Below are 16,874 nucleotides of genomic sequence, written 5' to 3'. Positions count from 1 at the left end.
GATTGCAAATATAGTAGCAACAGGAGAGGCTAATGAGCTACTTGAAAAGTATGGTGAAATTAGGAAGGTAGAAGAGGCTTTGAGGAGAACAAATCCTAATTTTAAGGGTTTTTACACATAAGTGCCCTATCCTAAAAATTTAAAGAAAATGGTGGAGAATTTTGACTACATAATATCCCAAATGCCACATGAACCAGAAGGAGAAGAGCCCACTGTAAATAGGGAATCACCTAAACTAGATGTGTAGCTGAAGGATGAGTTAGAAGAAGAACAACCATCAATCTCAACATGGGTCCCTAAGGGAAATAAATGACAAAAAACAATGCATATCTTGGAGAAGGTAGTGAGTAGAGCTTTGCAGGTAATCCTAGGAAATGATGAGTATTTTTCTGAAATTAGGCAAAATTATCTATATCAACAAGCTACTAAAGTAGGAAAGGCTTCCACTAATTTACAAATTGCAACTTCAAGATTGGATGACAGGCTCATCCGATTTGACAAATTATAGAAGATGGTGATTTTATTAAATCATCAGAGTTTAAAAATTTCTTGTATAAAATAAAACAAAATGAGCACACTTTGAGCCTTATGCTAGGAGAAGACCTTGAGAAGAATAAAGAACCGGTGGACAAACTGCTTGCATATGATCCTGAGACTGAAAGAATGACCCCTGCAGAGGCTAGGGAGTGGTATGATTCTTATACCACATCGGGATATTGAAAGGGCATTTGTTTTGGATCAAATGAGAAGACAAGACAAAGCTATCAGTTATGAAGCCTCTAGCAGTGAGGGTTTTAAAAGAGGGCCAGGGTTTAATATAGACAGAAAAACCCTAGCAATGTCGACTATGGCCCCTAACACTAAAAATCCCAAAGTGATGGATATAGAGGAAACTCCACAAGGCAACATGATTGTGTGGACCTTGGAGAACACTACTGGGAAAGAAATCTCTAGCTTAGTCAAACACTTTGCTCTCATGAATGAAGTAAAGGTGGAAAAAATTGAAGACAAGCTAGCTTCATTGTATAATGAATGTTTAGATATAAGGAAGTTGTATGAAGAAGAGCTCATGATGAGCCATTTGCAAAAACAAAAGATAGAAGAGTTGGAGGGGAAGATATAGAATTTAGAAGCAGAAATAGTATCCCTCAAGGAACAACTCAAGGTAGCTTTAGAAGTAGAACATGCACCAAGGCAGGAAATAGAAGAAAGGCACACTGTAGAAGTAGAGGCCCAAACAAAGGAGATATCTATAGGGGTAATAGTGCCAGTGCCTATGATTAGTGTGGAGACAGGAGCTTCCCAATCTAACAGTGCCACCAAGAAAAATGCTTTGATAAATGTATTAAATCATAGAATAAGCACTCTGAAAAGAATATCTCAAGATGCTTATAATGCATTCATCAATCTACAATTTGTAGAACAAGTATGCAAGGATGCAATTGGATGGCTTGAGCCTATTTTTCAACAATGGGGGCCATATATGCAATTCTTTGATAGGTTGATACCCTTGTTAGCCAAGAAGCTAGATCTCCTAGATAAAGTTATTACTATGAAGGAAGGTATGGATAAACTGAAAGAATTATTGCAAATTTTCACAAGGAAGATGGCAGTAATTCAAAGCAAAATGAAAGTGCTGACAAATGGTTTTTATTCTTTAATTCTTCTTGTTACTAATTCTAATGACAAAATGAAAGATTTCAATGAATGGTCTAATTATTTTGACCATATTGTAGACTTGCCACAGGTGGCACCCATTTTTCAAAATGATATTGATGAGTATGTTTTTAATGAACTAATTGATACCCTATTCAAAGTTGAAACTGAAATGAATAGGTTTGACATAGAAGGAAGGGTAATTATTGATGCCAGGTGGCAGAAAACTGTTGATGAACTAACAAAAGTCAAGGAATGTAAATGGCCCACCAAAAGAGAACTATTTGTCTAGGAAGCGATTGCAAAAATCAAAGCCATACCAACAGGGAACAGTTAAAGAAAAAGACAAAATTAAAGATCTTATGCTCCAGCTGTCATCTACAACTATTTTTTGTTTCTTTTTGAATTAAGGTGTCCAGATATTTTTGAAAAAGGTTGATGTACTCATTTTTGTAAAAGGACACCTATCAATCACATTTTCCCTTTGCTTATTGCAACTCATGCCTATATAAATGAGTTTTCAAGGCAATGTGAGGGTCCAAAAACTTGTATAATTTTTGTGTTTCTCAAGAAAAGCACAGACAATCAGCCCAATAGTATGTAGTTTTTTTGAGTTTGCTTCCACTTGTACTCTCTGATGACACATTGGAATGACAAAAATAGCAATCTATTCTGGGCTTTCAATTGATTTCTATTGGTCATTATATTAGTCATCTGGAAGGATAATACAAAGGGGTATTTACACTATATTTGTGTCATCAATTTCTATCTCCTTTTTATGGGTTTGTCTACTTTGAAGTCATTTCAAATAAAGTTTAAATTGGCTGAATGCAATTTGGATGGGTTGTATGCTGATATCACCGTTTCTTTTAATTCAAAGAATTATAGAAATGCTTTAATGAATCAGTAGGGTTTATGAGTTTATAGAAAGGATACTTCATAAGAATGGAAATTGGTGATTACAATTGATTAATTCATTTACAAGTTTTTTTTGAATTAGATCTCCTGCCAATAGTTAATTTTATGCCTAATGGATAAGGCACTGGTCACATAAGTCAGAAGTGAGCAAGGGTAAATTCTGCTGCAACATATCAAATCATTTTTAAAAAAAAATCAAAACCATTTTATTCCATTTTGTTTAAAGCTACAAATGCTAGTTACCACTCATTTGCATATAGCTTTCTGAGTCTTAGATAGCCACTAATTCTAGGAATACTAGTAAACCAGAGGAGATTTATAACAAGATCTACTTATAGGGGATGCCTATAGATTTGAGAAGATTTTTAGAGAAAATTGATAAATTGTGTATGTGCCTAAGGGTAAAAGATGAGAATCAGAATGAAACTAAGATAATTTCATACCACAGTTTGCATTAGAATCATCCCTAGGCATACTCACGTTGGTTTAGTGGAGCCTAAAGACTAGAAAACCATTTTTGGTTTTGTTGAAGTTGGGTCAAAGTGGTTTATTCATATAATTGCTATTAGGAATTGGCTATCCTTAGATTGTGTGAGTAATTTCCCTGTGATATTAAGCATTTTGTTGCTCAATAGTTTCAAACACCAACAGATATCAGCAATGACAGCAAAGTTGGATTTGATTTAGACTCAGGGAAGCATTCTAGTCTCCTAAATTAGACATTTAAAGAATTTGAAAATGAAGAAAATGAAAAGAATGTTGTCGAGAAGATGTCTACTATTCAAAAGGTGAAATCATGTTTAGATCAGCTTGGGATTCATATGAATCAAGGTCTCAAATCTCCTATTAGTGGAAAAATGAAAGGTAAAAGAGGAAGAAGATCATTAAAAGAGCTCAGGGAAGCAGATGGACACAATAGAGAACAACAAAAGATAGAACAGATTTTCAACAGTGGGAAGCGGAAGTGCCTTCCTGAGGAGGTATGAAGATCACCACATGGAATGCTAAGGGTCTTAATGCCCCTAGCATAAAGAGGTTATTAAAACATAACTTCAAAGCCTTTGAATCTAATATTGTTCTAATTCAGGAAACTAAATTAAATAAGCTAGAAGGAGTTAAACTAGATAAGATGTTAGGTCTTTGGAGTTCTATTTTTCAAGAATCGTTAGGGGCTTCTGGGGGTTTAGGCATCCTTTGGGATCCCATGAAGGTTTGTATAAACACTCTATATAATAGTAACAACTGGATTAGTGGTAGTGTACAAAGTTTAAAATCAAATCTTAGGTTTATTCTCATTAATGTTTATGGTCCTATTAGCAATCTCGATAAAAAATTAGTTTGGGAAGATATTGGCCTATTCATGAATAATCATAAGGGCAGTTTGTTTCTAGTAGGGGGTGACTGCAACACAATTTTAGATATTAGTGAAAAGGTAGGTGGCAATAAACAATTATCACAAGCATATAAAGACTTCAAAGATTGGTGCTTTTCGCATAAGTTGATTGATATTCCAATTAGTAATGGGATTTACACATGGAATAATAGGAGAAAGGACTTCACATAAATTGCTGAAAAACTTGATAGGTTCTTGATTAAAGGTAATTTGGATAATAATAATCTAAATATTCAATCTACTATGTTGCCTATTGCTGGGTCAGATCATTTTCAAGTCAGATTTGAATTTTTAGAGCCACATAAACCGGCTAGGAATTCATTTAAATGTGAAAAAATGTGGTTCTTAGATCCAAGTTTCACCAATAATATTAAAGAATGGTGGGCACAAGATAGTTTTGAAGGCTCAAAGATGTTTTTTTTTGTCTCCAAAATGAAGATGCTCAAGGAACGAATACTTAAATGGAATAAGGAACATTTCAATAACATCTTTAAAGAAAAACTAGATATAGAGAAGCAACTAAAAGATTTAAATGTGGAAGTAATTAGTAAAGGTACGAACAATGACAACTATCTATTAGAAAAAGATTTATTAGGAAGGCAAGAGGATTTATTAACTAAAGAGGAAATTTTTTGGAGACAAAAATCAAAAGAGAGATGACTAGCTGAAGGGGATCAAAATACAAAATTCTTTTATAACTCCACTTTATATAACAGGTTAAAGACTAGAATAACTTGTGTCAAAAATCACTTGGCCATTCTAACTAATAATCCAAGTGAAATTGCAGATACCTTGATCAAATACTATCAGAATATTTTAAATAATCACGAAGGTTCAAACAAAATAGTACAAGCTAATCTTCTTAAAGTAATCCCAAAAATTGTTACAACTGAAGTTAATAAGGTTTTAAACAAATCTATAACATTGGAAGAAGTCAGGAAGGTAATCTTTGATATGAATCTAGATAAATCCCCAGGCCCAAATGGTTTTCAGGCCTTCTTTTTCCAATCATGCTGGGATATTATAGGTTCATATCTATGGAAGGCAATTGAAGCCTCTAGGAATGGGGGTGCTCTTTTATCAAAAATCAATCATTGTTTTCTCACTTTGATCCCTAAAAAGGCTAATCCTGAGACCCCAGGTGATTTTAGATCGATCGCACTTTGCAATACTGTGTACAAAGTTTTTTCCAAGATCCTAGCTAATAGGCTTAAAGGTATCCTTCCTAAAATAATATCAGAGGAACAAACTAACTTTACACCAGGAAGATCTATTCTTGATGGAATTATTACCATTCAAGAGACTATTCATTCAGTGTGTAAGAACAAAGAGGCGTGCATGTTCATGAAATTGGACATTCAAAAAGCTTATGATATGGTTGATTAGAGGTTCTTATGTAAGGTTTTGGATGCCTTTGGGTTTTCCCATCAATGGATCAACTTCATTTTCAAATTTATATCCACCCCCAAAATCTTAATCCTCATAAATTGAATGCTGGAAGGTTTTTTTGATATATCAAGGGGCATTAGACAAGGAGATCCACTATCTCCCTCTCTTTACATCATCATGGTAGAAGCATTTGGGAGAGCAGTGACTGATGCACATAAAAAGAAAAGGATTTCAAGTATTACTATTACTAGAAATATGCCTAACATTACCACCAACAATATGCGGATGATACCATCTTGCCCGAAAAAAATATAGTCAAAGAGGCGCTTGGCTAAAAACCATCATAAAAATATATATGGAAGCCTCCAGACAGAAAGTCAATGAGCTTAAATCCAAATTTTTCTTTATCAATACGAGACTAGATATAGAGCAACAAATATGCAAGATCATGGGATATAAAAAAGGTTTATTTCCCTGCAAGTATCTCGAAATTTCCTTAGAGAGAGGATTGAAATCGAGTAAGGCATGGTGTAACACCTTGGAAAAAATGGATGCTAAGCTTGGCTATTGGAAGGATAAATGGCTTACAAAGGCTGAGAAAAGCACCAAGATTAGATATGTGTTGTCAACCATTCCAACCTTCCCGTTATTTTGTCTTCCTATATCCAAATGACACCTCCTCAAATTCAAATCCAAATTGCAAAATTTTCTTTGGAAGGATTGTGAAGAGGACAAAAAATTGGCGTTGATCCAAAGGGAGAACATTTGTAAACCTAAGGATTTGGGTGGGCTAGGGATCAAGAATCTCCTATGGCAAAATGAAGCCCTAGGGGCGAAACTTATCTGGCATCTCTATAAGGAAAGAGAGCACAAATGGGTAAAAAATCCACACAATAAATATCTTAATGTAGAGGACCCGCTTTCGATTTTTAGAATGAAAAATCCTCCTACAAGATCAGAAAGTTGGAACTTTATGTTAAAATGCCACCATTTAATCTGTAAGTTTTTAACGTGGGATTTTGGTAAGGGTGATGAGGCCTTTTTTTGGGAAGATTCTTGGGATGGACATCCACCCCTATATCAGAGCTATATCCCAAGGGATCTCAAAGATACACTTATTAATCTGTGGGGCAACAAAGTCTGTGATTACAAGACTATGGTTTATGTTGATGGTAGTCCTAAATGGGTGTGGAAATCTTTGGAGGGCATGGGTATGGATAGTGAGTCAGTTAAAGTTTGCCAAAAATTATTACGAGATAGGAGGACTAAGCAATCAGAAAAGAAAGATGAACTTATTTGGGTAGCCTCTAATGATGGGAAGTATTGCATTAAAAATGGATATAGGGCCTTATTAGATTTCCAAAATTGGGACAAAGTGGATATCCTGCTACAGTTGTGTTGGGATTCTTCATGCCTTCCAAAAGCAGGATTCTTTTTATGCTTGGCTTTCCAAAATAGAATTCTGACCATGGACAAGCTTTGTAAACTCAATTTTCAGGGTCCTTCTAGATGTGTTCTCTACAAACAAGACAACGAAGATGCTGATCACATTCTTTTTAATTGTTCTTTCTCCCAAAGCTGTTGGGAATGGCTTAGGCACATGCTGGGATGGTCCACCCCTTTCCTGAAATCACTATGTGATCTTCTTAAGGGATGACCCATGAATTTAGTCAAAGGTGTATATAATAAGCTTTGGAATATTTGTCCCTCCATTTTGGTATGGGAAATTTGGAAGGAAAGGAACCATCGTATATTCCTTAACTTAGAAATGAAACTTGAAGAATTAATTATAAAATTGGAAGCTAGCATTGTTGAGACTACTAACTTGCATCTTAGAAACTCTCTGAAAGATGAAGGATTCTTCTCCAGTTGGGATGAGCAGATGAAGAAGCACTCACCAAACTTGATTAATCCACCTCTATTCTATCTAATGAATAGTAAGGAGGCAAGAGAAAACTGTAGATGGGCTCCTCCACCAAATGGTTGGGCTAAACTGAACTTTGATGGTGCCACTCAAGGTAATCCAAGTGCAACTAGTATCAGATGCATCATTAATGATGAAACTAGTCACTGGGTAGCAAAAAAAGTTATGTCTATCGAACCAACCTCTAATAATCTAGCGAAATTGGAGGCTCTAAACCAAGGTCTTCATTTATGCCATATGTTAAAACTATCTAAAGTTGTCATAGAAGGTGACTCACAAATTGTCTTAAATGCAATTAGAAAACAATCTACGCCTAATTGGGTACTCAATTCATAGTTAGAAGAAGTCCTAGTGCAGTTGGACAAGCTTGAAGATAGTAGGATCTGCCATATTTTTAGGAAAGGTAACTAGATTGCAGTTCATTTAGCAAATTTGGGGGTAGATGGGATCAACTCCTTGATCTTCAAAAATGGATCATCCTCTTCATGATTATCTGGATTGTAAAGCATATTTGATGATCAATTCCGATCTTCTTTCTTTTATCACTCCTCTTACATTATATATGTTTTATTACTAACTATATATATATTCTCACTGTCATTTGTTTTATTCATTATTTGTATTTCTCCTGTTTCCTATTTTGTCATATCACAATAGTCTCATATTCTATATATATGACAGCCTACCTTAGTGGCGATTCTTAGTTATTCTTTATGCAATTGTTCTCATCATGAAATGGGATGATCTTATAATTGTCCCTGTATTCTCGATTGGAAGTAGCCTTTATTCTATGATAATATCATTATTTAGTGGCTAGGGCCAGTTCATAATGGATGACATCATCTCATAGCGTCATACTGGTCTATTTCTAGGAGCTTCTTTTCCCTTTTTAACTAGGTGTCAGATCTTGTCTCCATCATCTGTCATTTTCTGTCCCTAAATATGGATTCAAATATCTTTGTGTTTCATGCAACTAAAAATTGAACTATGGCATTCTATGGAAATGTAAAACCAGAGAGATGGAACAGAATTCTCAACCTGGTTGATGATATGACTCAGATTGTCATCAATAGGGTTATTCGGGAAGGGGTCTTTGACTACTAGTTTACATGGAGGACTAACAACGAAATTATTGAGTCTTTCATTGGATGCTTGGCTAGAGAAAAAGTTGAGGTAGGGGACATAATCAGATTTTGATGTGACCTATTTGTTCCAACATGGATAAAGGGATTGGAAAAAGCATTACACAACATAGATGATAAACTGCGAATCCCTTTGCCAGAACAATATATGAAGCTGCCTTTGGGGTCTCCTGGTTTAGTAACTACATATCAACGTCCATTATTGGTAATCCGTGAGAGCCTTGCCTTTTATTGGGAGTGGCCTAAAATGGAGGTGAGCATCCATTTTTTTGCTTCATTGGAGAGGGATTATTGTGGATGAGAGAAAAGACTGGTTAATTAATTATCTACATCTATCCAATGCCTACATTCAACTGGGAGTGGTGTTTGATAACCTTGACACCCTGAATTTCTGCACATTGAACTCCAAAAAAATGAGTAGGGCCAAAGTCGACTTTGAATTCCTGCCTAACTATTATGAGGAGTATCTAATGATATTCCTAAAGTGATTATAGTCTACTAGAAGTAAGGTGATGACTGATGGTTTTTTAGAATTTTGCGTTTGTTTTAGTACTCTGGTAGCAGATAGGTAACTAGTTCAATATTGTTTTTTGCTGGACTTTAGGACTGATCAATCTATTATGTTATCAATACGTATGAACTCTGTTTACTATTAAGAAGCTTAGAGACTTTATCGAATGTATCTATTGATTGCGATCTATATCTTTTATATATATTATTCAGAATATATGAAGTTTATTAGATTATTGTTTCTTTGTGTTGATTACTACATGAATATCTATGGGATTTTAGTTTTGAGGTTATTTGATTCTTGATTTTAGGGCTTGTTTCTGCACTCATGGTAGGTTACAATTCGAGATTAGATATTAGGGTTTCTTAAATTGTGGCTTCAATATTCTTGTCCTGTATTTTTTTACTAATGTATGCTCGTTTTAATTTCTCATACGACTGAGATAGGATAACTTAGCTATCTGTTGTTCCGATTAATTAATGCTCTGTATCTAGGACACTATATGATAAAGCATTTTTCACATCATAACCATGTCTAGAATAATCTCTTCAGGATGCTATATTTTGCATAAGTAGTTTTTATCAGTATTTCCTAATTCTGATTGCATTATCCAGGGTGTTTTGATTCAATCATTATTACAGTTTGATTCAATTGTCACAAAGGGTAATTGTTTGTATTCTGGACAAGTAATTCTGATGAGGGTTTATTTATGGTAGGATTGGTTTCTGAAGCATCTGATGAGTTGTTATAGGGGAGTATAGCTCATTTGCATGCTTTGGAACCCTTTTAATGGGCTAATTCAGAATTAGGATTTAGGCTGATATTCTATGTTCTATTACCCATAGTGCGAACATAGGTTAGTAGGGTGTCAGTTTTGTTTGGATAATCTTCGAATCTTAAGAGATTTGATTTGGTTGAATGGTGCTTTTGATTTAGTATATGGACTCTCTATTCGAATCTATATCTCTTAGTTTAAGGCTTGATTGGTTTTTCTTTATAAGTCATCTTTCATTAGTTTTATGACTTTGTTCATTGTTTAGTGTTGTTGTAGTAGTTTAAATATCTTGTTAGGTTTATAGAGTAGTCTAGTTTATCCTTGATATGGTGTTATATAATGCTACTTTAGATGGTTTTATATTTACTTCGTATCAGATGGCGCCACTGCCTAAAGTAGTGTGCAATATTATATGATTAACCTCTTTTGATTGGCAAGATGGTTAGACAGGTAAGCTCATTTCTGGCACCTATGCAAGAGTGTAATGCTCGCATAAGATAGGGACTCACATAAGACACGGACTCCAGGTCAACAAGAACTCTTGTTTACTTCACATTTAGATTGTGTAACATCATCAAGTCTTGATGGAGGAAGAGGACGACGCCAGGAGGGAGGCAGCGATGGCAGCTACTGATCGTCTTCAGACTAATTTTCAATCCAGTTCAATCTCACACACCCAGCTATGCAAGCTCAAGGTACGTCCAACCTTAAATTCTTCATTTCAAATAAATTTCACTATAAACTTTTGTTTTTGGCAAATCGTTGAGATTATTTGCTGTGCAGTAAGTGTTTGAAAATATTCTTAAGATTTATAAACATATGTCACACTCAAATGCATCACAGGATTGTCTGATGACAGCCTTACTAAATGTTCTCCACCTTGGGGATTTTTACAATTCGGGGGAATTTGCATCATCTAAGTAATTTAAATTGATGGACACGGCTTTAGGTCATGCGAATTACCCTGAATTGTAAAAATCCCTAAGTTGGAGAACATTTGGAAGTTTCTGTGAATTTTTTATTACTATTTCAAGTGCATTTCTTTTAAGCATCGAATTAGGATTGACATATAAGAACTTATAGCCAGCATGAATGCACTCATGCCTTCTTTTTTTAGCTCATCGAGCACTCTCTGGTAATGCATTCATGGCTTCTTGGTATGTTTTTTTTTACTGTGTGTTTACAGGCTGTGAATTGAGATGGAATTCAAAAGATCCATGCTACAGTGCTTTGACTGTGGGAGGGATTCCCTTTGGCATTGCTATTTTGGATTTCGGGTGATGTACTCTGCACACATGACCTTCCATTTGGGGAAGACTTTTAATCTAAGTTGAGCAATTGAATTTAATTATCTTTAGAAATTCAATGGATTCTGGGTAGGATCATCCCTACTAATGAGGTGATTTGTTCTAGTCCTCCAAATATTTCAGTCTTTCTAGATGTGAATTCTGCCCCATGGTTGCAATAACAGACTGAAATGAATCCTCTCTTCCTATGGGTGGCGTCGAAAGAACTAAATTGTCCTTCTCCTTGGAACTTGTATTTCAAATTGACCCCAGTTCTGTGTCTGAATTAGGATTGTTATTTGGTTTGTCTGATGTTTTTGTGGGATAGTTTTTTGTTGTTTCCTCCTTTTGGATGACGTGATCAGTATCTCTGTTTTAATATTTTATTATTTTCTTGTTTCATTGTGGCAGATGGTGTAGAACCTACTTCTGTTCACCCTTGTAATGCTTTTATTCCAAGGGATCGCAAGAAAAGACTCCACCAATAAGAGATGCTAAGTATGCATTATCTTTGATTTAGACCATAGCATGTCACACAATTCTATCTTTGCCTCCAATATAGAAGCACTTGTTTCCCTGTGCACAACCTCTTTACTCTAGCTTGTCCCTTTACCTGCAATATAAGGAATACCTCTACATTCAACTATTCGTTTTACTTTCTACTTCCAAGGAGCTGATTTTATAGTTTTGTAAAGAGGTTGTATGCGGCAAACTTGGCATCCAAACATGACTCTTTATTCTAATCTCAACCTTGATTTGCTTCCTACGAATATCATAATATGTAGGATATAGGTTTTGGCTCCAAAAATTTCCCTTTAACCTAAGCAACCAAACATGGAAATGAAACATCACATGGCATATAACAAATGAAGGAATATGAAGAGATACTTGTTGCCTCTTTCCAAATGCCCACTTCGAGAAGCCCATAGTCACTCTTTTGTACTTGTCACTTGTCTTTTACCATCGCATTTGAGGCATCTCATATGGAAACAACATTAATTAAATATTTATGTACACGAGTCACCTTTACCATTGCTACTAGAACCCTTCGTCCTTTATAAATATATTATAAACAATGGTGAGAATACATATTATAATTTTTTTTCATATACACCCAAGTGCAGAAGGATACTATCCAATGATGTTATAATAATGCATTGTTATGTAGGATTTTTAAGGTAGATGATATCTTAATCCTAACATTCTCCCACTTGATATTATATATTGCAAATACACCTATAGTAATCACCAATTAGGGAGAAACATCCCTTCAAGCAAAAAAATCCTCACATCATGTCACCATGATTAAACAAGGAACATGCCAAAGTGTAGCATGCCAATTGTCATTGAAATCTGCACCAATATTTAGATGAGTACAAGTGTCAAATTCAAATCATAACAAATGGCTCTGAGTAATTGCCTTACTCATAGTAGTTGGACTTGGAATAGCAACTACAACAATTTGCAACTCATCAAGCTAACCATACTTCAATCTATGGTATTCAAAACATCATAGGAAGAACTCCATGTTATAAACATATCAACCCACAATCAGCCAAAAAGTCCTTGTATGTGACCACAAACAAGGCTACGTAAGGTCTGCATTAGTGCTGAATCAATCTTGTGGGTACAGACAATTCACATTCGAACCATCCTTCTCTAATAAATAGTCTATACACACCTACAAATTTCATACCTCATGTATCCAAAATAAATACAACGAGAAAACTCATCATCACATTAGTATCTTGCGAACCAAAGTAACAAGGATAACCTACCTATGAACAAACAACATATCCCAAAACTCCTGCATGGGTAATGTCAAATCTGAAAACATGATCAAACCATTACACAAGTTTGCCTCTTGTAGAGTTCATAGAGGATGTGGCTAATCCCTCAATCACATAGTGCAACGATAATCTCTAACCAGTAGTCTTCATAGCTCTCCCAAGTTCTCCACACAAAGAGATCAAGTAACCTCTATGTTGCCACCCAAGAATAATGAACAAGTCATGACCAAAAACATACTGATTACCATGGCTTCCCATAAATATCAAATCCAATGTAATGTGAATACAAACATTGACAAAGAAGAACAAGATTAAAGAAAGAACCTGGAAATCAAACCATATCCTTATACCGCACTAACATGTGCCAAGCTATGTGAAGTAAGATATCTTTAATATCCAAACATGAAAGAATATCAACAGAAGTAAGATATTCTTTAACATCCAAACATGAAAGAATATCAACATGTAACATTCAGATTATGATGAAAACATGGCAGCAATAGATGTAAGTTCCTGATATTGACGGTAGATCAAAGAAGCCAAACATTCCCACATTATAGAGAATATGCCCAAAGCAACATACCATTTCTTGTACCTCTTCAAATAAGTCATTAGATATAGATCCATAGCTCAAGATCAGGAAATAAGGAGAACAAAAATTCATTAAACCATGTATCTTCTTCTTAACAAGTCTTTAGAAATTTGATATTCAAGATTGACCCATATGAGAAGACAATGGTATAAATTGAAGACTGCATTTGATGTTCAAGTGGGCAATACCTCTTAGATCATTCACTCCTTGAGTAGACCAGAAGGGTGCCACAAGATTGTCTTACGCGTACACTAGCAAGCAATTGAAGCTTTATAACAAATGCCAATATTTTCTTTAAGTTCATAATGCATTATCTTATGCATACACCACCAAGGAATTAAAGCTTATGACAAATGCTAGTTTTCTCTTTAAGATAAGATTAGATAAGATAATAGTATTAATGTCCAACAAAAGGCCACAAAGGGTCTGTGGGACTGAGAGCTTACAACAAGATAGTTAACAGAAGCAGGAGCACCAAATGGTGCCCGGAAAAGCAAACAAGAAACAAGATACAAGAAGAGAAGAGAAGTGCCAAGGCAAGGACTAGGAGTCCTTTGTTGACAAAAAGAAATCGGTTACAGAAGGATATGATTGTGGGTGATCATGAGCCCTGAGTTGTCTATGTGAGCTACTAGAGGAGTGTCGCTATTGAAAGAAATTGCTACGGAGTCTGACAGACCTGGAGTGACTGGTGGTACTGGATGACCTTTTCACATCCCGAGACAAAGATAAGGGTGAGAAAAAGGCAGTAATGAGCTGAGAAAAGGTATGTAGGGAAGGAAGTAGTGACTGTAAAGTACTATCGTGGAGCAGGGTAGCCTCTTGAAGGTAAAGTGCAAGACACTGCTGGTCAATGTAACCGAAGAAAGCTGAAAGAGAAAAACACTCATGGAAGAGACAATGAAATCTCCCCTTGATCTCATAGAAGATAGAGCAACAAAAAATATAGTGAGTCTTTTTCTTGACGTCTGCTAGAGTACACAACTGACAGATCCGGTCTTTGCTATCCATATGACAGTCAGTCTGGGCCCGAAGATGGTGAGAACCAACTTTGAAGGAGCCCAGAGAGATATGTAAGGCATTACAATGTCAAGATAGGTAGCTAGGATGAACAATAATCGCATCACGGATCTCTAGAAAGTGCTCAACATAGAAGGCCATCCTCAGACGTAAACCTCTAGGAGGGTTAGTGATAGTGGATTGTCTATAGGTATCAAGTTTGACATGCTCATTCAACTCCTAACAGGGAGGGGTGGAGATGAGTAGGGGCATCCAACGAGAACTGATATGGAGGGAGGCGGTCAATATCAATCCTAATCAAACTTAGTAGAGAGGTTGCTTGAACATACTAATATTGATCTCAAGAGTTAGTATTAGAACTCGCAGTCATACCAGAAGAGTAGTAGGCAAGGTAGGAGCATATATATCAATCTCTAGTCAAATCTATAGTAGGCCAGGTAGGAGTATCTATATCTATGTTTTAGTATCATGATGGATTCACGTCCCTAACTAGGTGTAGGCTCTTTGGTCTTTTTGTTAAAATACTCATAGCAAGTAACATTTCAGCACACATCTCTATGCAGAAGAGATACTAGCTATTGATCTCCAAGTCATGTTGCCTATCAGTGTCAAATATTTAGTCATTTCCTAGGCAAAGTTGGCCAATCATTACTAGGACCGACCCACCTAATGAAGGCGCAATGCTGCATTTGAACTTGTTCACATTTTAGTTTGAGCCGAGCAAGTCTTCGATTGTCGAGCACCCCAATATGTACTGAGTATTCACGTGCCGAGTAAACTAGTTTTGGTATATGTGTTTGGAAAGGCACAAACACTTATGTAAACCATTTTGGCTGACTTCTATACATGATTTAATGATTATTGAGACAGTTAAGGAGTTGTTTACGCATTTTTTCAGAGCTCATTAGTCCCTATGAAGGCAGTGTAACCAATCAAAAAATGGAAGGATTAAGCGACAAATGGGAGAAATTTGGATCATTGATTATGATCCAAAACCCTCTCTAGTTGGTTATTTAAGGAGGATACAAACCGTAAATTAGAAGAGAGAGAAAATGAGTGAGTGAAGGAGAGAAGTGTGTATGCGAAAGGGGCTATGTTTGAATGTTAGAATCAAGAACCAGGTAGAGAAACCAAGCAATGAAGTACATAATAGAGTTTATCAGATCAAAGAAAGGATAAGGAAAATGAAAGAGGAGATCTGTAATCAAGCATCAGAGTGCTAACTGAAGGATCAGGTACTAATACATTCTAGCAAGTGAATTAGGGTAATTCTCTTAACAGAGTGGTCCTAAGAGACCTGTACACTTAGTTGTAAGTTTAAATCCTTTAATCAACGTAGACTGAATAAGTCTTGTAAGCTCTTAGCAGGGCAGATCCCTTACCGAGTAGATCATTAGAAGTGATCAAACTCTGTAGCCTTATCAGACACACTTTATTGCTGCAATAGTGAAGATTTGTGAGTGTCATCCCCACCCCAGTTTTACCTTCACCTTGGAGGGTTTCTAGGTAACCAAATCTTTTGTGTTATGTGTTTACATTTACTTTCATGTTTATGGATGTAATGAATAATTAGATCTATTTCATTTTATGGTTATATGATTCATGATGCTGATATGAGATGGGTTAATGGTGAATGCATTTGATTTGTTTGAAGAAGATAAAAGTTTTATAGATCTTGATTCACCCACCCCTCAGTATCTTACTAGTTTCACCTAAATCTCACTAGTCTCCATGAGTATCTACCAATCATTCCATGCAAAGGAAACCTGCAAATCTTGAAGCTCAAAGAAAAACAATTAATACCAAAGGAAGATGATGGCAGATCTGGAAGGTAAACTTGGAGAGGGACCCCTGTAGGTCACAAAAGGCAAAGGGGAAGATGAGGAGACTGATGAAGATGAAGAAGATGAATCAGAAGGAAAGGAATTAGTAGTTGCCAAGCCCTAGGCACCAAAATGAAAGACTGTTGCAATTGTAGATCCAAAGGTCAAGAGGAATCTAAAGAAAGGGGTTACACCTCCCTCCTCTACAGCTCAAAGGAGAGTAACCAGGCAAGGATCTAATGCAACATCTCTTGTAGCTATCAAGCCAAAGAAAGGGACTGTAAAGATTACAAAGTTAGTTAAGGGAAAGTCCCCAACAAAGAGGAAACCAATAGCTAAAGGGACTGAGCAAGGTCAGAAGAAGAGACTGAGGAGGAAACTAATAGTAAAGCATGACGATGAAGAGGAAAATGAAGGAGAAAGAACCAAATTTGATGACATGAGCAAATTTTAGATTGTTTCCAGGCAACCTCCTTAGGAATCACGACAAAGTGTTTTTACCACTAATGTCAAAGGAGGAGATTGTTGATCTCCAAGTCATGTTGCCTACCAGTGTCAAACAGTTAATCATTTCTTAGGAAGAGTTGGTCAGTCATCACTACAACCAAGCCATCCATTGAAGGCTAAATGATGCATTTGGACTTGTTCACATTTC

General features: G+C 35.9%; 1 long non-coding RNA gene across 1 annotated transcript in view; it reads left to right on the top strand.

Annotated features, from left to right (window-relative positions):
- Positions 1-10,297: 10,297 nt before the first annotated feature.
- The window catches only part of LOC149550565 (uncharacterized), a 39,575-nt gene continuing 32,998 nt past the window's right edge, over positions 10,298-16,874 (top strand). The window contains exon 1 of the long non-coding RNA XR_016354533.1: positions 10,298-10,403. This is a non-coding gene — a long non-coding RNA (uncharacterized LOC149550565). The remainder of the gene's footprint in view (positions 10,404-16,874) is intronic.

Source organism: Cupressus sempervirens, chromosome 7 (assembly GCF_028749045.1).
Source record: "Cupressus sempervirens isolate cs-2001-9-10 chromosome 7, ASM2874904v1, whole genome shotgun sequence".
Classification (NCBI taxonomy): Eukaryota; Viridiplantae; Streptophyta; class Pinopsida; order Cupressales; family Cupressaceae; genus Cupressus; species Cupressus sempervirens.
This window is presented reverse-complemented; position numbering and strand designations above follow the sequence as displayed.